Source organism: Pipistrellus hanaki, assembly GCF_964339955.1.
Source record: "Pipistrellus hanaki genome assembly, chromosome: 8".
NCBI lineage: Eukaryota > Metazoa > Chordata > Mammalia > Chiroptera > Vespertilionidae > Pipistrellus > Pipistrellus hanaki.
Window position 1 is genome coordinate 1,291,813 of NC_140510.1, and position 27,941 is coordinate 1,319,753.

Sequence of the window (27,941 nt, forward strand, 5' to 3'; positions counted from 1 at the left end):
TAACAGTGTGTAGGAAGTTGTTTGATAAAGTGGGCAAAGCTTATACTTGGGCCAGAAGGCAGAATATAGGAAACTACATGAAAACATGAATAATTCAGTGAAAATGACTGTAAACAGATGAGAACTGGTTTAGAACAGCTGAAAGAGAATCTGCAAGTCAGTTCTTAGTGTAGAAAACGTAGGTAAGATAAGGGAAATACTTAATTCCAGTTAAGATCACATGAAACACTGTATGAATCCTATATTCTTTACTTAAAGGAGACTAGAGTGGTAAATGTGTGTTATACAAGGCAGAATACCATTGAAATAGAGAAAGAAACACGTTCGGCAGCTTTGGATAGCCTTACACTTCACTGAAATGTAGTACTACACTCTATAACACAGTTGAGAGACAATGTTCAATAGCTGCCTCAGTACTTAACAGTGTGTAGGAAGTTGTTTGATAAAGTGGGCAAAGCTTATACTTGGACCAGAAGGCAGAATATAGGAAACTACATGAAAACATGATTAATTCAGTGAAAATGACTGTAAACAGATGTGAACTTGTTTAGAACAGCTGAAAGAGATTCTCCAAGTCAGTTCTTAGTGTAGAAAAGGTAGCTAAGATCCGGGAAATCCTTAATTCGAGTTAAGATTACATGAAACACTGTATGAATCCTATATTCTTTACTTAAAGGAGACTAGAGTGGTAAATGTGTGTTATACAAGGCAGAATACCATTGAAATAGAGAAAGAAACACGTTCGGCAGCTTTGGAAAGCCTTACACTTCACTGAAATGTAGTACTACACTTTATATAACACAGTTGAGAGACAATGTTCCCTAGCTCCCTCAGTTCATAACAGTGTGTAGGAAGTTGTTTGATAAAGTGGGCAAAGCTTATACTTGGGCCAGAAGGCAGAATATAGGAAACTACATGAAAACATGAATAATTCAGTGAAAATGACTGTAAACAGATGAGAACTTGTTTAGAACAGCTGAAAGAGAATCTCCAAGTCAGTTCTTAGTGTAGAAAAGGTAGGTAAGATAAGGGAAATACTTAATTCCAGTTAAGATCACATGAAACACTGTATGAATCCTATATTCTTTACTTAAAGGAGAGTACAGTGGTAAATGTGTGTTATACAAGGCAGAATACCATTGAAATAGAGAAAGAAACACGTTCGGCAGCTTTGGAAAGCCTTACACTTCACTGAAATGTAGTACTACACTCCATAACACAGTTGAGAGACAATGTTCAATAGCTGCCTCAGTACTTAACAGTGTGTAGGAAGTTGTTTGATAAAGTGGGCAAAGCTTATACTTGGGCCAGAAGGCAGAATATAGGAAACTACATGAAAACATGATTAATTCAGTGAAAATGACTGTAAAGAGATGTGAACTTGTTTAGAACAGCTGAAAGAGATTCTCCAAGTCAGTTCTTAGTGTAGAAAAGGTAGCTAACATCCGGGAAATACTTAATTCGAGTTAACATTACATGAAACACTGTATGAATCCTATATTCTTTACTTAAAGGAGACTAGAGTGGTAAATGTGTGTTATACAAGGCAGAATACCATTGAAATAGAGAAAGAAACACGTTCGGCAGCTTTGGAAAGCCTTACACTTCACTGAAATGTAGTACTACACTCTATAACACAGTTGAGAGACAATGTTCAATAGCTGCCTCAGTACTTAACAGTGTGTAGGAAGTTGTTTGATAAAGTGGGCAAAGCTTATACTTGGGCCAGAAGGCAGAATATAGGAAACTACATGAAAACATGAATAATTCAGTGAAAATGACTGTAAACAGATGAGAACTGGTTTAGAACAGCTGAAAGAGAATCTCCAAGTCAGTTCTTAGTGTAGAAAAGGTAGGTAAGATAAGGGAAATACTTAATTCCAGTTAAGATCACATGAAACACTGTATGAATCCTATATTCTTTACTTAAAGGAGAGTACAGTGGTAAATGTGTGTTATACAAGGCAGAATACCATTGAAATAGAGAAAGAAACACGTTCGGCAGCTTTGGAAAGCCTTACACTTCACTGAAATGTAGTACTACACTTTATATAACACAGTTGAGAGACAATGTTCCCTAGCTCCCTCAGTTCATAACAGTGTGTAGGAAGTTGTTTGATAAAGTGGGCAAAGCTTATACTTGGACCAGAAGGCAGAATATAGGAAACTACATGAAAACATGATTAATTCAGTGAAAATGACTGTAAAGAGATGTGAACTTGTTTAGAACAGCTGAAAGAGATTCTCCAAGTCAGTTCTTAGTGTAGAAAAGGTAGCTAAGATCCGGGAAATCCTTAATTCGAGTTAAGATTACATGAAACACTGTATGAATCCTATATTCTTTACTTAAAGGAGACTAGAGTGGTAAATGTGTGTTATACAAGGCAGAATACCATTGAAATAGAGAAAGAAACATGTTCGGCAGCTTTGGAAAGCCTTACACTTCACTGAAATGTAGTACTACACTTTATATAACACAGTTGAGAGACAATGTTCCCTAGCTCCCTCAGTTCATAACAGTGTGTAGGAAGTTGTTTGATAAAGTGGGCAAAGCTTATACTTGGGCCAGAAGGCAGAATATAGGAAACTACATGAAAACATGAATAATTCAGTGAAAATGACTGTAAACAGATGAGAACTGGTTTAGAACAGCTGAAAGAGAATCTCCAAGTCAGTTCTTAGTGTAGAAAACGTAGGTAAGATAAGGGAAATACTTAATTCCAGTTAAGATCACATGAAACACTGTATGAATCCTATATTCTTTACTTAAAGGAGACTAGAGTGGTAAATGTGTGTTATACAAGGCAGAATACCATTGAAATAGAGAAAGAAACACGTTCGGCAGCTTTGGATAGCCTTACACTTCACTGAAATGTAGTACTACACTCTATAACACAGTTGAGAGACAATGTTCAATAGCTGCCTCAGTACTTAACAGTGTGTAGGAAGTTGTTTGATAAAGTGGGCAAAGCTTATACTTGGACCAGAAGGCAGAATATAGGAAACTACATGAAAACATGATTAATTCAGTGAAAATGACTGTAAACAGATGTGAACTTGTTTAGAACAGCTGAAAGAGATTCTCCAAGTCAGTTCTTAGTGTAGAAAAGGTAGCTAAGATCCGGGAAATCCTTAATTCGAGTTAAGATTACATGAAACACTGTATGAATCCTATATTCTTTACTTAAAGGAGACTAGAGTGGTAAATGTGTGTTATACAAGGCAGAATACCATTGAAATAGAGAAAGAAACACGTTCGGCAGCTTTGGAAAGCCTTACACTTCACTGAAATGTAGTACTACACTTTATATAACACAGTTGAGAGACAATGTTCCCTAGCTCCCTCAGTTCATAACAGAGTGTAGGAAGTTGTTTGATAAAGTGGGCAAAGCTTATACTTGGAAAAGAAGGCAGAATATAGGAAACTACTTGAAAACATGATTAATTCAGTGAAAATGACTGTAAACAGATGTGAACTTGTTTAGAACAGCTGAAAGAGATTCTCCAAGTCAGTTCTTAGTGTAGAAAAGGTAGCTAAGATCCGGGAAATCCTTAATTCGAGTTAAGATTACATGAAACACTGTATGAATACTATATTCATTACTTAAAGGAGAGTACAGTGGTAAATGTGTGTTATACAAGGCAGAATACCATTGAAATAGAGAAAGAAACACGTTCGACAGCTTTGGAAAGCCTTACACTTCACTGAAATTTAGTACTACACTTTATATAACACAGTTGAGAGACAATGTTCCCTAGCTCCCTCAGTTCATAACAGTGTGTAGGAAGTTGTTTGATAAAGTGGGCAAAGCTTATACTTGGACCAGAAGGCAGAATATAGGAAACTACATGAAAACATGATTAATTCAGTGAAAATGACTGTAAAGAGATGTCAACTTGTTTAGAACAGCTGAAAGAGATTCTCCAAGTCAGTTCTTAGTGTACAAAAGGTACCTCAGATAAGGAAAATCCTTAATTCCAGTTAAGATCACATGAAACATTGTATGAATCCTGTATTCTTTACTTAAAGGAGACTAGAGTGGTAAATGTGTGTTATACAAGGCAGAATACCATTGAAATAGAGAAAGAAACACGTTCGGCAGCTTTGGAAAGCCTTACACTTCACTGAAATGTAGTACTACACTTTATATAACACAGTTGAGAGACAATGTTCCCTAGCTCCCTCAGTTCATAACAGTGTGTAGGAAGTTGTTTGATAAAGTGGGCAAAGCTTATACTTGGGCCAGAAGGCAGAATATAGGAAACTACATGAAAACATGAATAATTCAGTGAAAATGACTGTAAACAGATGAGAACTTGTTTAGAACAGCTGAAAGAGAATCTCCAAGTCAGTTCTTAGTGTAGAAAAGGTAGGTAAGATAAGGGAAACACTTAATTCCAGTTAAGATCACATGAAACACTGTATGAATCCTATATTCTTTACTTAAAGGAGAGTACAGTGGTAAATGTGTGTTATACAAGGCAGAATACCATTGAAATAGAGAAAGAAACACGTTCGGCAGCGTTGGAAAGCCTTACACTTCACTGAAATGTAGTACTACACTCTATAACACAGTTGAGAGACAATGTTCAATAGCTGCCTCAGTACTTAACAGTGTGTAGGAAGTTGTTTGATAAAGTGGGCAAAGCTTATACTTGGGCCAGAAGGCAGAATATAGGAAACTACATGAAAACATGATTAATTCAGTGAAAATGACTGTAAACAGATGTGAACTTGTTTAGAACAGCTGAAAGAGATTCTCCAAGTCAGTTCTTAGTGTAGAAAAGGTAGCTAAGATCCGGGAAATCCTTAATTCGAGTTAAGATTACATGAAACACTGTATGAATCCTATATTCTTTACTTAAAGGAGACTAGAGTGGTAAATGTGTGTTATACAAGGCAGAATACCATTGAAATAGAGAAAGAAACACGTTCGGCAGCTTTGGAAAGCCTTACACTTCACTGAAATGTAGTACTACACTTTATATAACACAGTTGAGAGACAATGTTCCCTAGCTCCCTCAGTTCATAACAGAGTGTAGGAAGTTGTTTGATAAAGTGGGCAAAGCTTATACTTGGAAAAGAAGGCAGAATATAGGAAACTACTTGAAAACATGATTAATTCAGTGAAAATGACTGTAAACAGATGTGAACTTGTTTAGAACAGCTGAAAGAGATTCTCCAAGTCAGTTCTTAGTGTAGAAAAGGTAGCTAAGATCCGGGAAATCCTTAATTCGAGTTAAGATTACATGAAACACTGTATGAATACTATATTCATTACTTAAAGGAGACTAGAGTGGTAAATGTGTGTTATACAAGGCAGAATACCATTGAAATAGAGAAAGAAACACGTTCGACAGCTTTGGAAAGCCTTACACTTCACTGAAATTTAGTACTACACTTTATATAACACAGTTGAGAGACAATGTTCCCTAGCTCCCTCAGTTCATAACAGTGTGTAGGAAGTTGTTTGATAAAGTGGGCAAAGCTTATACTTGGACCAGAAGGCAGAATATAGGAAACTACATGAAAACATGATTAATTCAGTGAAAATGACTGTAAAGAGATGTCAACTTGTTTAGAACAGCTGAAAGAGATTCTCCAAGTCAGTTCTTAGTGTACAAAAGGTACCTAAGATAAGGAAAATCCTTAATTCCAGTTAAGATCACATGAAACACTGTATGAATCCTGTATTCTTTACTTAAAGGAGACTAGAGTGGTAAATGTGTGTTATACAAGGCAGAATACCATTGAAATAGAGAAAGAAACACGTTCGGCAGCTTTGGAAAGCCTTACACTTCACTGAAATGTAGTACTACACTTTATATAACACAGTTGAGAGACAATGTTCCCTAGCTCCCTCAGTTCATAACAGTGTGTAGGAAGTTGTTTGATAAAGTGGGCAAAGCTTATACTTGGGCCAGAAGGCAGAATATAGGAAACTACATGAAAACATGAATAATTCAGTGAAAATGACTGTAAACAGATGAGAACTTGTTTAGAACAGCTGAAAGAGAATCTCCAAGTCAGTTCTTAGTGTAGAAAAGGTAGGTAAGATAAGGGAAACACTTAATTCCAGTTAAGATCACATGAAACACTGTATGAATCCTATATTCTTTACTTAAAGGAGAGTACAGTGGTAAATGTGTGTTATACAAGGCAGAATACCATTGAAATAGAGAAAGAAACACGTTCGGCAGCGTTGGAAAGCCTTACACTTCACTGAAATGTAGTACTACACTCTATAACACAGTTGAGAGACAATGTTCAATAGCTGCCTCAGTACTTAACAGTGTGTAGGAAGTTGTTTGATAAAGTGGGCAAAGCTTATACTTGGGCCAGAAGGCAGAATATAGGAAACTACATGAAAACATGATTAATTCAGTGAAAATGACTGTAAAGAGATGTGAACTTGTTTAGAACAGCTGAAAGAGATTCTCCAAGTCAGTTCTTAGTGTAGAAAAGGTAGCTAACATCCGGGAAATACTTAATTCGAGTTAACATTACATGAAACACTGTATGAATCCTATATTCTTTACTTAAAGGAGACTAGAGTGGTAAATGTGTGTTATACAAGGCAGAATACCATTGAAATAGAGAAAGAAACACGTTCGGCAGCTTTGGAAAGCCTTACACTTCACTGAAATGTAGTACTACACTCTATAACACAGTTGAGAGACAATGTTCAATAGCTGCCTCAGTACTTAACAGTGTGTAGGAAGTTGTTTGATAAAGTGGGCAAAGCTTATACTTGGGCCAGAAGGCAGAATATAGGAAACTACATGAAAACATGAATAATTCAGTGAAAATGACTGTAAACAGATGAGAACTGGTTTAGAACAGCTGAAAGAGAATCTCCAAGTCAGTTCTTAGTGTAGAAAAGGTAGGTAAGATAAGGGAAATACTTAATTCCAGTTAAGATCACATGAAACACTGTATGAATCCTATATTCTTTACTTAAAGGAGAGTACAGTGGTAAATGTGTGTTATACAAGGCAGAATACCATTGAAATAGAGAAAGAAACACGTTAGGCAGCGTTGGAAAGCCTTACACTTCACTGAAATGTAGTACTACACTCTATAACACAGTTGAGAGACAATGTTCAATAGCTGCCTCAGTACTTAACAGTGTGTAGGAAGTTGTTTGATAAAGTGGGCAAAGCTTATACTTGGGCCAGAAGGCAGAATATAGGAAACTACATGAAAACATGATTAATTCAGTGAAAATGACTGTAAACAGATGTGAACTTGTTTAGAACAGCTGAAAGAGATTCTCCAAGTCAGTTCTTAGTGTAGAAAAGGTAGCTAACATCCGGGAAATACTTAATTCGAGTTAACATTACATGAAACACTGTATGAATCCTATATTCTTTACTTAAAGGAGACTAGAGTGGTAAATGTGTGTTATACAAGGCAGAATACCATTGAAATAGAGAAAGAAACACGTTCGGCAGCTTTGGAAAGCCTTACACTTCACTGAAATGTAGTACTACACTCTATAACACAGTTGAGAGACAATGTTCAATAGCTGCCTCAGTACTTAACAGTGTGTAGGAAGTTGTTTGATAAAGTGGGCAAAGCTTATACTTGGACCAGAAGGCAGAATATAGGAAACTACATGAAAACATGATTAATTCAGTGAAAATGACTGTAAACCGATGTGAACTTGTTTAGAATAGCTGAAAGAGATTCTCCAAGTCAGTTCTTAGTGTAGAAAAGGTAGCTAACATCCGGGAAATCCTTAATTCGAGTTAACATTACATGAAACACTGTATGAATCCTATATTCTTTACTTAAAGGAGACTAGAGTGGTAAATGTGTGTTATACAAGGCAGAATACCATTGAAATAGAGAAAGAAACACGTTCGGCAGCTTTGGAAAGCCTTACACTTCACTGAAATGTAGTACTACACTCTATAACACAGTTGAGAGACAATGTTCAATAGCTGCCTCAGTACTTAACAGTGTGTAGGAAGTTGTTTGATAAAGTGGGCAAAGCTTATACTTGGACCAGAAGGCAGAATATAGGAAACTACATGAAAACATGATTAATTCAGTGAAAATGACTGTAAACCGATGTGAACTTGTTTAGAATAGCTGAAAGAGATTCTCCAAGTCAGTTCTTAGTGTAGAAAAGGTAGCTAACATCCGGGAAATCCTTAATTCGAGTTAACATTACATGAAACACTGTATGAATCCTATATTCTTTACTTAAAGGAGACTAGAGTGGTAAATGTGTGTTATACAAGGCAGAATACCATTGAAATAGAGAAAGAAACACGTTCGGCAGCTTTGGAAAGCCTTACACTTCACTGAAATGTAGTACTACACTTTATATAACACAGTTGAGAGACAATGTTCCCTAGCTCCCTCAGTTCATAACAGTGTGTAGGAAGTTGTTTGATAAAGTGGGCAAAGCTTATACTTGGACCAGAAGGCAGAATATAGGAAACTACATGAAAACATGATTAATTCAGTGAAAATGACTGTAAAGAGATGTGAACTTGTTTAGAACAGCTGAAAGAGATTCTCCAAGTCAGTTCTTAGTGTAGAAAAGGTAGCTAAGATCCGGGAAATCCTTAATTCGAGTTAAGATTACATGAAACACTGTATGAATCCTATATTCTTTACTTAAAGGAGACTAGAGTGGTAAATGTGTGTTAAACAAGGCAGAATACCATTGAAATAGAGAAAGAAACACGTTCGGCAGCTTTGGAAAGCCTTACACTTCACTGAAATGTAGTACTACACTTTATATAACACAGTTGAGAGACAATGTTCCCTAGCTCCCTCAGTTCATAACAGTGTGTAGGAAGTTGTTTGATAAAGTGGGCAAAGCTTATACTTGGACCAGAAGGCAGAATATAGGAAACTACATGAAAACATGATTAATTCAGTGAAAATGACTGTAAAGAGATGTCAACTTGTTTAGAACAGCTGAAAGAGATTCTCCAAGTCAGTTCTTAGTGTACAAAAGGTACCTAAGATAAGGAAAATCCTTAATTCCAGTTAAGATCACATGAAACACTGTATGAATCCTGTATTCTTTACTTAAAGGAGAGTACAGTGGTAAATGTGTGTTATACAAGGCAGAATACCATTGAAATAGAGAAAGAAACACGTTTGGCAGCGTTGGAAAGCCTTACACTTCACTGAAATGTAGTACTACACTCTATAACACAGTTGAGAGACAATGTTCAATAGCTGCCTCAGTACTTAACAGTGTGTAGGAAGTTGTTTGATAAAGTGGGCAAAGCTTATACTTGGGCCAGAAGGCAGAATATAGGAAACTACATGAAAACATGATTAATTCAGTGAAAATGACTGTAAAGAGATGTGAACTTGTTTAGAACAGCTGAAAGAGATTCTCCAAGTCAGTTCTTAGTGTAGAAAAGGTAGCTAACATCCGGGAAATACTTAATTCGAGTTAACATTACATGAAACACTGTATGAATCCTATATTCTTTACTTAAAGGAGACTAGAGTGGTAAATGTGTGTTATACAAGGCAGAATACCATTGAAATAGAGAAAGAAACACGTTCGGCAGCTTTGTAAAGCCTTACACTTCACTGAAATGTAGTACTACACTCTATAACACAGTTGAGAGACAATGTTCAATAGCTGCCTCAGTACTTAACAGTGTGTAGGAAGTTGTTTGATAAAGTGGGCAAAGCTTATACTTGGGCCAGAAGGCAAAATATAGGAAACTACATGAAAACATGAATAATTCAGTGAAAATGACTGTAAACAGATGAGAACTGGTTTAGAACAGCTGAAAGAGAATCTCCAAGTCAGTTCTTAGTGTAGAAAAGGTAGGTAAGATAAGGGAAATACTTAATTCCAGTTAAGATCACATGAAACACTGTATGAATCCTATATTCTTTACTTAAAGGAGACTAGAGTGGTAAATGTGTGTTATACAAGGCAGAATACCATTGAAATAGAGAAAGAAACACGTTCGGCAGCTTTGGAAAGCCTTACACTTCACTGAAATGTAGTACTACACTCTATAACACAGTTGAGAGACAATGTTCAATAGCTGCCTCAGTACTTAACAGTGTGTAGGAAGTTGTTTGATAAAGTGGGCAAAGCTTATACTTGGACCAGAAGGCAGAATATAGGAAACTACATGAAAACATGATTAATTCAGTGAAAATGACTGTAAACCGATGTGAACTTGTTTAGAATAGCTGAAAGAGATTCTCCAAGTCAGTTCTTAGTGTAGAAAAGGTAGCTAACATCCGGGAAATCCTTAATTCGAGTTAACATTACATGAAACACTGTATGAATCCTATATTCTTTACTTAAAGGAGACTAGAGTGGTAAATGTGTGTTATACAAGGCAGAATACCATTGAAATAGAGAAAGAAACACGTTCGGCAGCTTTGGAAAGCCTTACACTTCACTGAAATGTAGTACTACACTTTATATAACACAGTTGAGAGACAATGTTCCCTAGCTCCCTCAGTTCATAACAGTGTGTAGGAAGTTGTTTGATAAAGTGGGCAAAGCTTATACTTGGACCAGAAGGCAGAATATAGGAAACTACATGAAAACATGATTAATTCAGTGAAAATGACTGTAAAGAGATGTGAACTTGTTTAGAACAGCTGAAAGAGATTCTCCAAGTCAGTTCTTAGTGTAGAAAAGGTAGCTAAGATCCGGGAAATCCTTAATTCGAGTTAAGATTACATGAAACACTGTATGAATCCTATATTCTTTACTTAAAGGAGACTAGAGTGGTAAATGTGTGTTAAACAAGGCAGAATACCATTGAAATAGAGAAAGAAACACGTTCGGCAGCTTTGGAAAGCCTTACACTTCACTGAAATGTAGTACTACACTTTATATAACACAGTTGAGAGACAATGTTCCCTAGCTCCCTCAGTTCATAACAGTGTGTAGGAAGTTGTTTGATAAAGTGGGCAAAGCTTATACTTGGACCAGAAGGCAGAATATAGGAAACTACATGAAAACATGATTAATTCAGTGAAAATGACTGTAAAGAGATGTCAACTTGTTTAGAACAGCTGAAAGAGATTCTCCAAGTCAGTTCTTAGTGTACAAAAGGTACCTAAGATAAGGAAAATCCTTAATTCCAGTTAAGATCACATGAAACACTGTATGAATCCTGTATTCTTTACTTAAAGGAGAGTACAGTGGTAAATGTGTGTTATACAAGGCAGAATACCATTGAAATAGAGAAAGAAACACGTTTGGCAGCGTTGGAAAGCCTTACACTTCACTGAAATGTAGTACTACACTCTATAACACAGTTGAGAGACAATGTTCAATAGCTGCCTCAGTACTTAACAGTGTGTAGGAAGTTGTTTGATAAAGTGGGCAAAGCTTATACTTGGGCCAGAAGGCAGAATATAGGAAACTACATGAAAACATGATTAATTCAGTGAAAATGACTGTAAAGAGATGTGAACTTGTTTAGAACAGCTGAAAGAGATTCTCCAAGTCAGTTCTTAGTGTAGAAAAGGTAGCTAACATCCGGGAAATACTTAATTCGAGTTAACATTACATGAAACACTGTATGAATCCTATATTCTTTACTTAAAGGAGACTAGAGTGGTAAATGTGTGTTATACAAGGCAGAATACCATTGAAATAGAGAAAGAAACACGTTCGGCAGCTTTGTAAAGCCTTACACTTCACTGAAATGTAGTACTACACTCTATAACACAGTTGAGAGACAATGTTCAATAGCTGCCTCAGTACTTAACAGTGTGTAGGAAGTTGTTTGATAAAGTGGGCAAAGCTTATACTTGGGCCAGAAGGCAAAATATAGGAAACTACATGAAAACATGAATAATTCAGTGAAAATGACTGTAAACAGATGAGAACTGGTTTAGAACAGCTGAAAGAGAATCTCCAAGTCAGTTCTTAGTGTAGAAAAGGTAGGTAAGATAAGGGAAATACTTAATTCCAGTTAAGATCACATGAAACACTGTATGAATCCTATATTCTTTACTTAAAGGAGAGTACAGTGGTAAATGTGTGTTATACAAGGCAGAATACCATTGAAATAGAGAAAGAAACACGTTCGGCAGCTTTGGAAAGCCTTACACTTCACTGAAATGTAGTACTACACTTTATATACACAATTGAGAGACAATGTTCCCTAGCACCCTCAGTTCATAACAGTGTGTAGGAAGTTGTTTGATAAAGTGGGCAAAGCTTATACTTGGACCAGAAGGCAGAATATAGGAAACTACATGAAAACATGATTAATTCAGTGAAAATGACTGTAAACAGATGTGAACTTGTTTAGAACAGCTGAAAGAGATTCTCCAAGTCAGTTCCTAGTGTAGAAAAGGTAGCTAAGATCCGGGAAATCCTTAATTCGAGTTAAGATTACATGAAACACTGTATGAATCATATATTCTTTACTTAAAGGAGACTAGAGTGGTAAATGTGTGTTATACAAGGCAGAATACCATTGAAATAGAGAAAGAAACACGTTCGGCAGCTTTGGATAGCCTTACACTTCACTGAAATGTAGTACTACACTCTATAACACAGTTGAGAGACAATGTTCAATAGCTGCCTCAGTACTTAACAGTGTGTAGGAAGTTGTTTGATAAAGTGGGCAAAGCTTATACTTGGACCAGAAGGCAGAATATAGGAAACTACATGAAAACATGATTAATTCAGTGAAAATGACTGTAAACAGATGTGAACTTGTTTAGAACAGCTGAAAGAGATTCTCCAAGTCAGTTCTTAGTGTAGAAAAGGTAGCTAAGATCCGGGAAATCCTTAATTCGAGTTAAGATTACATGAAACACTGTATGAATCCTATATTCTTTACTTAAAGGAGACTAGAGTGGTAAATGTGTGTTATACAAGGCAGAATACCATTGAAATAGAGAAAGAAACACGTTCGGCAGCTTTGGAAAGCCTTACACTTCACTGAAATGTAGTACTACACTTTATATAACACAGTTGAGAGACAATGTTCCCTAGCTCCCTCAGTTCATAACAGTGTGTAGGAAGTTGTTTGATAAAGTGGGCAAAGCTTATACTTGGACCAGAAGGCAGAATATAGGAAACTACTTGAAAACATGATTAATTCAGTGAAAATGACTGTAAACAGATGTGAACTTGTTTAGAACAGCTGAAAGAGATTCTCCAAGTCAGTTCTTAGTGTAGAAAAGGTAGCTAAGATCCGGGAAATCCTTAATTCGAGTTAAGATTACATGAAACACTGTAAGAATACTATATTGTTTACTTAAAGGAGAATAGAGTGGTAAATGTGTGTTATACAAGGCAGAATACCATTGAAATAGAGAAAGAAACACGTTCGGCAGCTTTGGAAAGCCTTACACTTCACTGAAATTTAGTACTACACTTTATATAACACAGTTGAGAGACAATGTTCCCTAGCTCCCTCAGTTCATAACAGTGTGTAGGAAGTTGTTTGATAAAGTGGGCAAAGCTTATACTTGGACCAGAAGGCAGAATATAGGAAACTACATGAAAACATGATTAATTCAGTGAAAATGACTGTAAAGAGATGTCAACTTGTTTAGAACAGCTGAAAGAGATTCTCCAAGTCAGTTCTTAGTGTACAAAAGGTACCTAAGATAAGGAAAATCCTTAATTCCAGTTAAGATCACATGAAACACTGTATGAATCCTGTATTCTTTACTTAAAGGAGACTAGAGTGGTAAATGTGTGTTATACAAGGCAGAATACCATTGAAATAGAGAAAGAAACACGTTCGGCAGCTTTGGAAAGCCTTACACTTCACTGAAATGTAGTACTACACTTTATATAACACAGTTGAGAGACAATGTTCCCTAGCTCCCTCAGTTCATAACAGTGTGTAGGAAGTTGTTTGATAAAGTGGGCAAAGCTTATACTTGGGCCAGAAGGCAGAATATAGGAAACTACATGAAAACATGAATAATTCAGTGAAAATGACTGTAAACACATGAGAACTTGTTTAGAACAGCTGAAAGAGAATCTCCAAGTCAGTTCTTAGTGTAGAAAAGGTAGGTAAGATAAGGGAAATACTTAATTCCAGTTAAGATCACATGAAACACTGTATGAATCCTATATTCTTTACTTAAAGGAGAGTACAGTGGTAAATGTGTGTTATACAAGGCAGAATACCATTGAAATAGAGAAAGAAACACGTTCGGCAGCGTTGGAAAGCCTTACACTTCACTGAAATGTAGTACTACACTCTATAACACAGTTGAGAGACAATGTTCAATAGCTGCCTCAGTACTTAACAGTGTGTAGGAAGTTGTTTGATAAAGTGGGCAAAGCTTATACTTGGGCCAGAAGGCAGAATATAGGAAACTACATGAAAACATGATTAATTCAGTGAAAATGACTGTAAAGAGATGTGAACTTGTTTAGAACAGCTGAAAGAGATTCTCCAAGTCAGTTCTTAGTGTAGAAAAGGTAGCTAACATCCGGGAAATACTTAATTCGAGTTAACATTACATGAAACACTGTATGAATCCTATATTCTTTAGTTAAAGGAGACTAGAGTGGTAAATGTGTGTTATACAAGGCAGAATACCATTGAAATAGAGAAAGAAACACGTTCGGCAGCTTTGGAAAGCCTTACACTTCACTGAAATATAGTACTACACTCTATAACACAGTTGAGAGACAATGTTCAATAGCTGCCTCAGTACTTAACAGTGTGTAGGAAGTTGTTTGATAAAGTGGGCAAAGCTTATACTTGGGCCAGAAGGCAGAATATAGGAAACTACATGAAAACATGAATAATTCAGTGAAAATGACTGTAAACAGATGAGAACTGGTTTAGAACAGCTGAAAGAGAATCTCCAAGTCAGTTCTTAGTGTAGAAAAGGTAGGTAAGATAAGGGAAATACTTAATTCCAGTTAAGATCACATGAAACACTGTACGAATCCTATATTCTTTACTTAAAGGAGAGTACAGTGGTAAATGTGTGTTATACAAGGCAGAATACCATTGAAATAGAGAAAGAAACACGTTCGGCAGCTTTGGAAAGCCTTACACTTCACTGAAATGTAGTACTACACTCTATAACACAGTTGAGAGACAATGTTCAATAGCTGCCTCAGTACTTAACAGTGTGTAGGAAGTTGTTTGATAAAGTGGGCAAAGCTTATACTTGGACCAGAAGGCAGAATATAGGAAACTACATGAAAACATGATTAATTCAGTGAAAATGACTGTAAAGAGATGTGAACTTGTTTAGAACAGCTGAAAGAGATTCTCCAAGTCAGTTCTTAGTGTAGAAAAGGTAGCTAACATCCGGGAAATCCTTAATTCGAGTTAAGATTACATGAAACACTGTATGAATCCTATATTCTTTACTTAAAGGAGACTAGAGTGGTAAATGTGTGTTAAACAAGGCAGAATACCATTGAAATAGAGAAAGAAACACGTTCGGCAGCTTTGGAAAGCCTTACACTTCACTGAAATGTAGTACTACACTTTATATAACACAGTTGAGAGACAATGTTCCCTAGCTCCCTCAGTTCATAACAGTGTGTAGGAAGTTGTTTGATAAAGTGGGCAAAGCTTATACTTGGGCCAGAAGGCAGAATATAGGAAACTACATGAAAACATGAATAATTCAGTGAAAATGACTGTAAACAGATGAGAACTGGTTTAGAACAGCTGAAAGAGAATCTCCAAGTCAGTTCTTAGTGTAGAAAACGTAGGTAAGATAAGGGAAATACTTAATTCCAGTTAAGATCACATGAAACACTGTATGAATCCTATATTCTTTACTTAAAGGAGACTAGAGTGGTAAATGTGTGTTATACAAGGCAGAATACCATTGAAATAGAGAAAGAAACACGTTCGGCAGCTTTGGATAGCCTTACACTTCACTGAAATGTAGTACTACACTCTATAACACAGTTGAGAGACAATGTTCAATAGCTGCCTCAGTACTTAACAGTGTGTAGGAAGTTGTTTGATAAAGTGGGCAAAGCTTATACTTGGACCAGAAGGCAGAATATAGGAAACTACATGAAAACATGATTAATTCAGTGAAAATGACTGTAAACAGATGTGAACTTGTTTAGAACAGCTGAAAGAGATTCTCCAAGTCAGTTCTTAGTGTAGAAAAGGTAGCTAAGATCCGGGAAATCCTGAATTCGAGTTAAGATTACACGAAACACTGTATGAATCCTATATTCTTTACTTAAAGGAGACTAGAGTGGTAAATGTGTGTTATACAAGGCAGAATACCATTGAAATAGAGAAAGAAACACGTTCGGCAGCTTTGGAAAGCCTTACACTTCACTGAAATTTAGTACTACACTTTATATAACACAGTTGAGAGACAATGTTCCCTAGCTCCCTCAGTTCATAACAGTGTGTAGGAAGTTGTTTGATAAAGTGGGCAAAGCTTATACTTGGACCAGAAGGCAGAATATAGGAAACTACATGAAAACATGATTAATTCAGTGAAAATGACTGTAAAGAGATGTCAACTTGTTTAGAACAGCTGAAAGAGATTCTCCAAGTCAGTTCTTAGTGTACAAAAGGTACCTAAGATAAGGAAAATCCTTAATTCCAGTTAAGATCACATGAAACACTGTATGAATCCTGTATTCTTTACTTAAAGGAGACTAGAGTGGTAAATGTGTGTTATACAAGGCAGAATACCATTGAAATAGAGAAAGAAACACGTTCGGCAGCTTTGGAAAGCCTTACACTTCACTGAAATGTAGTACTACACTTTATATAACACAGTTGAGAGACAATGTTCCCTAGCTCCCTCAGTTCATAACAGTGTGTAGGAAGTTGTTTGATAAAGTGGGCAAAGCTTATACTTGGGCCAGAAGGCAGAATATAGGAAACTACATGAAAACATGAATAATTCAGTGAAAATGACTGTAAACAGATGAGAACTTGTTTAGAACAGCTGAAAGAGAATCTCCAAGTCAGTTCTTAGTGTAGAAAAGGTAGGTAAGATAAGGGAAATACTTAATTCCAGTTAAGATCACATGAAACACTGTATGAATCCTATATTCTTTACTTAAAGGAGAGTACAGTGGTAAATGTGTGTTATACAAGGCAGAATACCATTGAAATAGAGAAAGAAACACGTTCGGCAGCGTTGGAAAGCCTTACACTTCACTGAAATGTAGTACTACACTCTATAACACAGTTGAGAGACAATGTTCAATAGCTGCCTCAGTACTTAACAGTGTGTAGGAAGTTGTTTGATAAAGTGGGCAAAGCTTATACTTGGGCCAGAAGGCAGAATATAGGAAACTACATGAAAACATGATTAATTCAGTGAAAATGACTGTAAAGAGATGTGAACTTGTTTAGAACAGCTGAAAGAGATTCTCCAAGTCAGTTCTTAGTGTAGAAAAGGTAGCTAACATCCGGGAAATACTTAATTCGAGTTAACATTACATGAAACACTGTATGAATCCTATATTCTTTACTTAAAGGAGACTAGAGTGGTAAATGTGTGTTATACAAGGCAGAATACCATTGAAATAGAGAAAGAAACACGTTCGGCAGCTTTGGAAAGCCTTACACTTCACTGAAATGTAGTACTACACTCTATAACACAGTTGAGAGACAATGTTCAATAGCTGCCTCAGTACTTAACAGTGTGTAGGAAGTTGTTTGATAAAGTGGGCAAAGCTTATACTTGGGCCAGAAGGCAGAATATAGGAAACTACATGAAAACATGAATAATTCAGTGAAAATGACTGTAAACAGATGAGAACTGGTTTAGAACAGCTGAAAGAGAATCTCCAAGTCAGTTCTTAGTGTAGAAAAGGTAGGTAAGATAAGGGAAATACTTAATTCCAGTTAAGATCACATGAAACACTGTATGAATCCTATATTCTTTACTTAAAGGAGAGTACAGTGGTAAATGTGTGTTATACAAGGCAGAATACCATTGAAATAGAGAAAGAAACACGTTCGGCAGCTTTGGAAAGCCTTACACTTCACTGAAATGTAGTACTACACTTTATATAACACAGTTGAGAGACAATGTTCCCTAGCTCCCTCAGTTCATAACAGTGTGTAGGAAGTTGTTTGATAAAGTGGGCAAAGCTTATACTTGGGCCAGAAGGCAGAATATAGGAAACTACATGAAAACATGATTAATTCAGTGAAAATGACTGTAAAGAGATGTGAACTTGTTTAGAACAGCTGAAAGAGATTCTCCAAGTCAGTTCTTAGTGTAGAAAAGGTAGCTAAGATCCGGGAAATCCTTAATTCGAGTTAAGATTACATGAAACACTGTATGAATCCTATATTCTTTACTTAAAGGAGACTAGAGTGGTAAATGTGTGTTATACAAGGCAGAATACCATTGAAATAGAGAAAGAAACACGTTCGGCAGCTTTGGAAAGCCTTACACTTCACTGAAATGTAGTACTACACTTTATATAACACAGTTGAGAGACAATGTTCCCTAGCTCCCTCAGTTCATAACAGTGTGTAGGAAGTTGTTTGATAAAGTGGGCAAAGCTTATACTTGGGCCAGAAGGCAGAATATAGGAAACTACATGAAAACATGAATAATTCAGTGAAAATGACTGTAAACAGATGAGAACTGGTTTAGAACAGCTGAAAGAGAATCTGCAAGTCAGTTCTTAGTGTAGAAAACGTAGGTAAGATAAGGGAAATTCTTAATTCCAGTTAAGATCACATGAAACACTGTATGAATCCTATATTCTTTACTTAAAGGAGACTAGAGTGGTAAATGTGTGTTATACAAGGCAGAATACCATTGAAATAGAGAAAGAAACACGTTCGGCAGCTTTGGATAGCCTTACACTTCACTGAAATGTAGTACTACACTCTATAACACAGTTGAGAGACAATGTTCAATAGCTGCCTCAGTACTTAACAGTGTGTAGGAAGTTGTTTGATAAAGTGGGCAAAGCTTATACTTGGACCAGAAGGCAGAATATAGGAAACTACATGAAAACATGATTAATTCAGTGAAAATGACTGTAAACAGATGTGAACTTGTTTAGAACAGCTGAAAGAGATTCTCCAAGTCAGTTCTTAGTGTAGAAAAGGTAGCTAAGATCCGGGAAATCCTTAATTCGAGTTAAGATTACATGAAACACTGTATGAATCCTATATTCTTTACTTAAAGGAGACTAGAGTGGTAAATGTGTGTTATACAAGGCAGAATACCATTGAAATAGAGAAAGAAACACGTTCGGCAGCTTTGGAAAGCCTTACACTTCACTGAAATGTAGTACTACACTTTATATAACACAGTTGAGAGACAATGTTCCCTAGCTCCCTCAGTTCATAACAGTGTGTAGGAAGTTGTTTGATAAAGTGGGCAAAGCTTATACTTGGGCCAGAAGGCAGAATATAGGAAACTACATGAAAACATGAATAATTCAGTGAAAATGACTGTAAACAGATGAGAACTTGTTTAGAACAGCTGAAAGAGAATCTCCAAGTCAGTTCTTAGTGTAGAAAAGGTAGGTAAGATAAGGGAAATACTTAATTCCAGTTAAGATCACATGAAACACTGTATGAATCCTATATTCTTTACTTAAAGGAGAGTACAGTGGTAAATGTGTGTTATACAAGGCAGAATACCATTGAAATAGAGAAAGAAACACGTTCGGCAGCGTTGGAAAGCCTTACACTTCACTGAAATGTAGTACTACACTCCATAACACAGTTGAGAGACAATGTTCAATAGCTGCCTCAGTACTTAACAGTGTGTAGGAAGTTGTTTGATAAAGTGGGCAAAGCTTATACTTGGGCCAGAAGGCAGAATATAGGAAACTACATGAAAACATGATTAATTCAGTGAAAATGACTGTAAAGAGATGTGAACTTGTTTAGAACAGCTGAAAGAGATTCTCCAAGTCAGTTCTTAGTGTAGAAAAGGTAGCTAACATCCGGGAAATACTTAATTCGAGTTAACATTACATGAAACACTGTATGAATCCTATATTCTTTACTTAAAGGAGACTAGAGTGGTAAATGTGTGTTATACAAGGCAGAATACCATTGAAATAGAGAAAGAAACACGTTCGGCAGCTTTGGAAAGCCTTACACTTCACTGAAATGTAGTACTACACTCTATAACACAGTTGAGAGACAATGTTCAATAGCTGCCTCAGTACTTAACAGTGTGTAGGAAGTTGTTTGATAAAGTGGGCAAAGCTTATACTTGGGCCAGAAGGCAGAATATAGGAAACTACATGAAAACATGAATAATTCAGTGAAAATGACTGTAAACAGATGAGAACTGGTTTAGAACAGCTGAAAGAGAATCTCCAAGTCAGTTCTTAGTGTAGAAAAGGTAGGTAAGATAAGGGAAATACTTAATTCCAGTTAAGATCACATGAAACACTGTATGAATCCTATATTCTTTACTTAAAGGAGAGTACAGTGGTAAATGTGTGTTATACAAGGCAGAATACCATTGAAATAGAGAAAGAAACACGTTCGGCAGCTTTGGAAAGCCTTACACTTCACTGAAATGTAGTACTACACTTTATATAACACAGTTGAGAGACAATGTTCCCTAGCTCCCTCAGTTCATAACAGTGTGTAGGAAGTTGTTTGATAAAGTGGGCAAAGCTTATACTTGGACCAGAAGGCAGAATATAGGAAACTACATGAAAACATGATTAATTCAGTGAAAATGACTGTAAAGAGATGTGAACTTGTTTAGAACAGCTGAAAGAGATTCTCCAAGTCAGTTCTTAGTGTAGAAAAGGTAGCTAAGATCCGGGAAATCCTTAATTCGAGTTAAGATTACATGAAACACTGTATGAATCCTATATTCTTTACTTAAAGGAGACTAGAGTGGTAAATGTGTGTTATACAAGGCAGAATACCATTGAAATAGAAAAAGAAACACGTTCGGCAGCTTTGGAAAGCCTTACACTTCACTGAAATGTAGTACTACACTTTATATAACACAGTTGAGAGACAATGTTCCCTAGCTCCCTCAGTTCATAACAGTGTGTAGGAAGTTGTTTGATAAAGTGGGCAAAGCTTATACTTGGGCCAGAAGGCAGAATATAGGAAACTACATGAAAACATGAATAATTCAGTGAAAATGACTGTAAACAGATGAGAACTGGTTTAGAACAGCTGAAAGAGAATCTCCAAGTCAGTTCTTAGTGTAGAAAACGTAGGTAAGATAAGGGAAATACTTAATTCCAGTTAAGATCACATGAAACACTGTATGAATCCTATATTCTTTACTTAAAGGAGACTAGAGTGGTAAATGTGTGTTATACAAGGCAGAATACCATTGAAATAGAGAAAGAAACACGTTCGGCAGCTTTGGATAGCCTTACACTTCACTGAAATGTAGTACTACACTCTATAACACAGTTGAGAGACAATGTTCAATAGCTGCCTCAGTACTTAACAGTGTGTAGGAAGTTGTTTGATAAAGTGGGCAAAGCTTATACTTGGACCAGAAGGCAGAATATAGGAAACTACATGAAAACATGATTAATTCAGTGAAAATGACTGTAAACAGATGTGAACTTGTTTAGAACAGCTGAAAGAGATTCTCCAAGTCAGTTCTTAGTGTAGAAAAGGTAGCTAAGATCCGGGAAATCCTTAATTCGAGTTAAGATTACATGAAACACTGTATGAATCCTATATTCTTTACTTAAAGGAGACTAGAGTGGTAAATGTGTGTTATACAAGGCAGAATACCATTGAAATAGAGAAAGAAACACGTTCGGCAGCTTTGGAAAGCCTTACACTTCACTGAAATGTAGTACTACACTTTATATAACACAGTTGAGAGACAATGTTCCCTAGCTCCCTCAGTTCATAACAGAGTGTAGGAAGTTGTTTGATAAAGTGGGCAAAGCTTATACTTGGAAAAGAAGGCAGAATATAGGAAACTACTTGAAAACATGATTAATTCAGTGAAAATGACTGTAAACAGATGTGAACTTGTTTAGAACAGCTGAAAGAGATTCTCCAAGTCAGTTCTTAGTGTAGAAAAGGTAGCTAAGATCCGGGAAATCCTTAATTCGAGTTAAGATTACATGAAACACTGTATGAATACTATATTCATTACTTAAAGGAGACTAGAGTGGTAAATGTGTGTTATACAAGGCAGAATACCATTGAAATAGAGAAAGAAACACGTTCGACAGCTTTGGAAAGCCTTACACTTCACTGAAATTTAGTACTACACTTTATATAACACAGTTGAGAGACAATGTTCCCTAGCTCCCTCAGTTCATAACAGTGTGTAGGAAGTTGTTTGATAAAGTGGGCAAAGCTTATACTTGGACCAGAAGGCAGAATATAGGAAACTACATGAAAACATGATTAATTCAGTGAAAATGACTGTAAAGAGATGTCAACTTGTTTAGAACAGCTGAAAGAGATTCTCCAAGTCAGTTCTTAGTGTACAAAAGGTACCTCAGATAAGGAAAATCCTTAATTCCAGTTAAGATCACATGAAACACTGTATGAATCCTGTATTCTTTACTTAAAGGAGACTAGAGTGGTAAATGTGTGTTATACAAGGCAGAATACCATTGAAATAGAGAAAGAAACACGTTCGGCAGCTTTGGAAAGCCTTACACTTCACTGAAATGTAGTACTACACTTTATATAACACAGTTGAGAGACAATGTTCCCTAGCTCCCTCAGTTCATAACAGTGTGTAGGAAGTTGTTTGATAAAGTGGGCAAAGCTTATACTTGGGCCAGAAGGCAGAATATAGGAAACTACATGAAAACATGAATAATTCAGTGAAAATGACTGTAAACAGATGAGAACTTGTTTAGAACAGCTGAAAGAGAATCTCCAAGTCAGTTCTTAGTGTAGAAAAGGTAGGTAAGATAAGGGAAACACTTAATTCCAGTTAAGATCACATGAAACACTGTATGAATCCTATATTCTTTACTTAAAGGAGAGTACAGTGGTAAATGTGTGTTATACAAGGCAGAATACCATTGAAATAGAGAAAGAAACACGTTCGGCAGCGTTGGAAAGCCTTACACTTCACTGAAATGTAGTACTACACTCTATAACACAGTTGAGAGACAATGTTCAATAGCTGCCTCAGTACTTAACAGTGTGTAGGAAGTTGTTTGATAAAGTGGGCAAAGCTTATACTTGGGCCAGAAGGCAGAATATAGGAAACTACATGAAAACATGATTAATTCAGTGAAAATGACTGTAAACAGATGTGAACTTGTTTAGAACAGCTGAAAGAGATTCTCCAAGTCAGTTCTTAGTGTAGAAAAGGTAGCTAAGATCCGGGAAATCCTTAATTCGAGTTAAGATTACATGAAACACTGTATGAATCCTATATTCTTTACTTAAAGGAGACTAGAGTGGTAAATGTGTGTTATACAAGGCAGAATACCATTGAAATAGAGAAAGAAACACGTTCGGCAGCTTTGGAAAGCCTTACACTTCACTGAAATGTAGTACTACACTTTATATAACACAGTTGAGAGACAATGTTCCCTAGCTCCCTCAGTTCATAACAGAGTGTAGGAAGTTGTTTGATAAAGTGGGCAAAGCTTATACTTGGAAAAGAAGGCAGAATATAGGAAACTACTTGAAAACATGATTAATTCAGTGAAAATGACTGTAAACAGATGTGAACTTGTTTAGAACAGCTGAAAGAGATTCTCCAAGTCAGTTCTTAGTGTAGAAAAGGTAGCTAAGATCCGGGAAATCCTTAATTCGAGTTAAGATTACATGAAACACTGTATGAATACTATATTCATTACTTAAAGGAGACTAGAGTGGTAAATGTGTGTTATACAAGGCAGAATACCATTGAAATAGAGAAAGAAACACGTTCGACAGCTTTGGAAAGCCTTACACTTCACTGAAATTTAGTACTACACTTTATATAACACAGTTGAGAGACAATGTTCCCTAGCTCCCTCAGTTCATAACAGTGTGTAGGAAGTTGTTTGATAAAGTGGGCAAAGCTTATACTTGGACCAGAAGGCAGAATATAGGAAACTACATGAAAACATGATTAATTCAGTGAAAATGACTGTAAAGAGATGTCAACTTGTTTAGAACAGCTGAAAGAGATTCTCCAAGTCAGTTCTTAGTGTACAAAAGGTACCTAAGATAAGGAAAATCCTTAATTCCAGTTAAGATCACATGAAACACTGTATGAATCCTGTATTCTTTACTTAAAGGAGACTAGAGTGGTAAATGTGTGTTATACAAGGCAGAATACCATTGAAATAGAGAAAGAAACACGTTCGGCAGCTTTGGAAAGCCTTACACTTCACTGAAATGTAGTACTACACTTTATATAACACAGTTGAGAGACAATGTTCCCTAGCTCCCTCAGTTCATAACAGTGTGTAGGAAGTTGTTTGATAAAGTGGGCAAAGCTTATACTTGGGCCAGAAGGCAGAATATAGGAAACTACATGAAAACATGAATAATTCAGTGAAAATGACTGTAAACAGATGAGAACTTGTTTAGAACAGCTGAAAGAGAATCTCCAAGTCAGTTCTTAGTGTAGAAAAGGTAGGTAAGATAAGGGAAACACTTAATTCCAGTTAAGATCACATGAAACACTGTATGAATCCTATATTCTTTACTTAAAGGAGAGTACAGTGGTAAATGTGTGTTATACAAGGCAGAATACCATTGAAATAGAGAAAGAAACACGTTCGGCAGCGTTGGAAAGCCTTACACTTCACTGAAATGTAGTACTACACTCTATAACACAGTTGAGAGACAATGTTCAATAGCTGCCTCAGTACTTAACAGTGTGTAGGAAGTTGTTTGATAAAGTGGGCAAAGCTTATACTTGGGCCAGAAGGCAGAATATAGGAAACTACATGAAAACATGATTAATTCAGTGAAAATGACTGTAAAGAGATGTGAACTTGTTTAGAACAGCTGAAAGAGATTCTCCAAGTCAGTTCTTAGTGTAGAAAAGGTAGCTAACATCCGGGAAATACTTAATTCGAGTTAACATTACATGAAACACTGTATGAATCCTATATTCTTTACTTAAAGGAGACTAGAGTGGTAAATGTGTGTTATACAAGGCAGAATACCATTGAAATAGAGAAAGAAACACGTTCGGCAGCTTTGGAAAGCCTTACACTTCACTGAAATGTAGTACTACACTCTATAACACAGTTGAGAGACAATGTTCAATAGCTGCCTCAGTACTTAACAGTGTGTAGGAAGTTGTTTGATAAAGTGGGCAAAGCTTATACTTGGGCCAGAAGGCAGAATATAGGAAACTACATGAAAACATGAATAATTCAGTGAAAATGACTGTAAACAGATGAGAACTGGTTTAGAACAGCTGAAAGAGAATCTCCAAGTCAGTTCTTAGTGTAGAAAAGGTAGGTAAGATAAGGGAAATACTTAATTCCAGTTAAGATCACATGAAACACTGTATGAATCCTATATTCTTTACTTAAAGGAGAGTACAGTGGTAAATGTGTGTTATACAAGGCAGAATACCATTGAAATAGAGAAAGAAACACGTTAGGCAGCGTTGGAAAGCCTTACACTTCACTGAAATGTAGTACTACACTCTATAACACAGTTGAGAGACAATGTTCAATAGCTGCCTCAGTACTTAACAGTGTGTAGGAAGTTGTTTGATAAAGTGGGCAAAGCTTATACTTGGGCCAGAAGGCAGAATATAGGAAACTACATGAAAACATGATTAATTCAGTGAAAATGACTGTAAACAGATGTGAACTTGTTTAGAACAGCTGAAAGAGATTCTCCAAGTCAGTTCTTAGTGTAGAAAAGGTAGCTAACATCCGGGAAATACTTAATTCGAGTTAACATTACATGAAACACTGTATGAATCCTATATTCTTTACTTAAAGGAGACTAGAGTGGTAAATGTGTGTTATACAAGGCAGAATACCATTGAAATAGAGAAAGAAACACGTTCGGCAGCTTTGGAAAGCCTTACACTTCACTGAAATGTAGTACTACACTCTATAACACAGTTGAGAGACAATGTTCAATAGCTGCCTCAGTACTTAACAGTGTGTAGGAAGTTCTTTGATAAAGTGGGCAAAGCTTATACTTGGACCAGAAGGCAGAATATAGGAAACTACATGAAAACATGATTAATTCAGTGAAAATGACTGTAAACCGATGTGAACTTGTTTAGAATAGCTGAAAGAGATTCTCCAAGTCAGTTCTTAGTGTAGAAAAGGTAGCTAACATCCGGGAAATCCTTAATTCGAGTTAACATTACATGAAACACTGTATGAATCCTATATTCTTTACTTAAAGGAGACTAGAGTGGTAAATGTGTGTTATACAAGGCAGAATACCATTGAAATAGAGAAAGAAACACGTTCGGCAGCTTTGGAAAGCCTTACACTTCACTGAAATGTAGTACTACACTTTATATAACACAGTTGAGAGACAATGTTCCCTAGCTCCCTCAGTTCATAACAGTGTGTAGGAAGTTGTTTGATAAAGTGGGCAAAGCTTATACTTGGACCAGAAGGCAGAATATAGGAAACTACATGAAAACATGATTAATTCAGTGAAAATGACTGTAAAGAGATGTGAACTTGTTTAGAACAGCTGAAAGAGATTCTCCAAGTCAGTTCTTAGTGTAGAAAAGGTAGCTAAGATCCGGGAAATCCTTAATTCGAGTTAAGATTACATGAAACACTGTATGAATCCTATATTCTTTACTTAAAGGAGACTAGAGTGGTAAATGTGTGTTAAACAAGGCAGAATACCATTGAAATAGAGAAAGAAACACGTTCGGCAGCTTTGGAAAGCCTTACACTTCACTGAAATGTAGTACTACACTTTATATAACACAGTTGAGAGACAATGTTCCCTAGCTCCCTCAGTTCATAACAGTGTGTAGGAAGTTGTTTGATAAAGTGGGCAAAGCTTATACTTGGACCAGAAGGCAGAATATAGGAAACTACATGAAAACATGATTAATTCAGTGAAAATGACTGTAAAGAGATGTCAACTTGTTTAGAACAGCTGAAAGAGATTCTCCAAGTCAGTTCTTAGTGTACAAAAGGTACCTAAGATAAGGAAAATCCTTAATTCCAGTTAAGATCACATGAAACACTGTATGAATCCTGTATTCTTTACTTAAAGGAGAGTACAGTGGTAAATGTGTGTTATACAAGGCAGAATACCATTGAAATAGAGAAAGAAACACGTTTGGCAGCGTTGGAAAGCCTTACACTTCACTGAAATGTAGTACTACACTCTATAACACAGTTGAGAGACAATGTTCAATAGCTGCCTCAGTACTTAACAGTGTGTAGGAAGTTGTTTGATAAAGTGGGCAAAGCTTATACTTGGGCCAGAAGGCAGAATATAGGAAACTACATGAAAACATGATTAATTCAGTGAAAATGACTGTAAAGAGATGTGAACTTGTTTAGAACAGCTGAAAGAGATTCTCCAAGTCAGTTCTTAGTGTAGAAAAGGTAGCTAACATCCGGGAAATACTTAATTCGAGTTAACATTACATGAAACACTGTATGAATCCTATATTCTTTACTTAAAGGAGACTAGAGTGGTAAATGTGTGTTATACAAGGCAGAATACCATTGAAATAGAGAAAGAAACACGTTCGGCAGCTTTGTAAAGCCTTACACTTCACTGAAATGTAGTACTACACTCTATAACACAGTTGAGAGACAATGTTCAATAGCTGCCTCAGTACTTAACAGTGTGTAGGAAGTTGTTTGATAAAGTGGGCAAAGCTTATACTTGGGCCAGAAGGCAAAATATAGGAAACTACATGAAAACATGAATAATTCAGTGAAAATGACTGTAAACAGATGAGAACTGGTTTAGAACAGCTGAAAGAGAATCTCCAAGTCAGTTCTTAGTGTAGAAAAGGTAGGTAAGATAAGGGAAATACTTAATTCCAGTTAAGATCACATGAAACACTGTATGAATCCTATATTCTTTACTTAAAGGAGAGTACAGTGGTAAATGTGTGTTATACA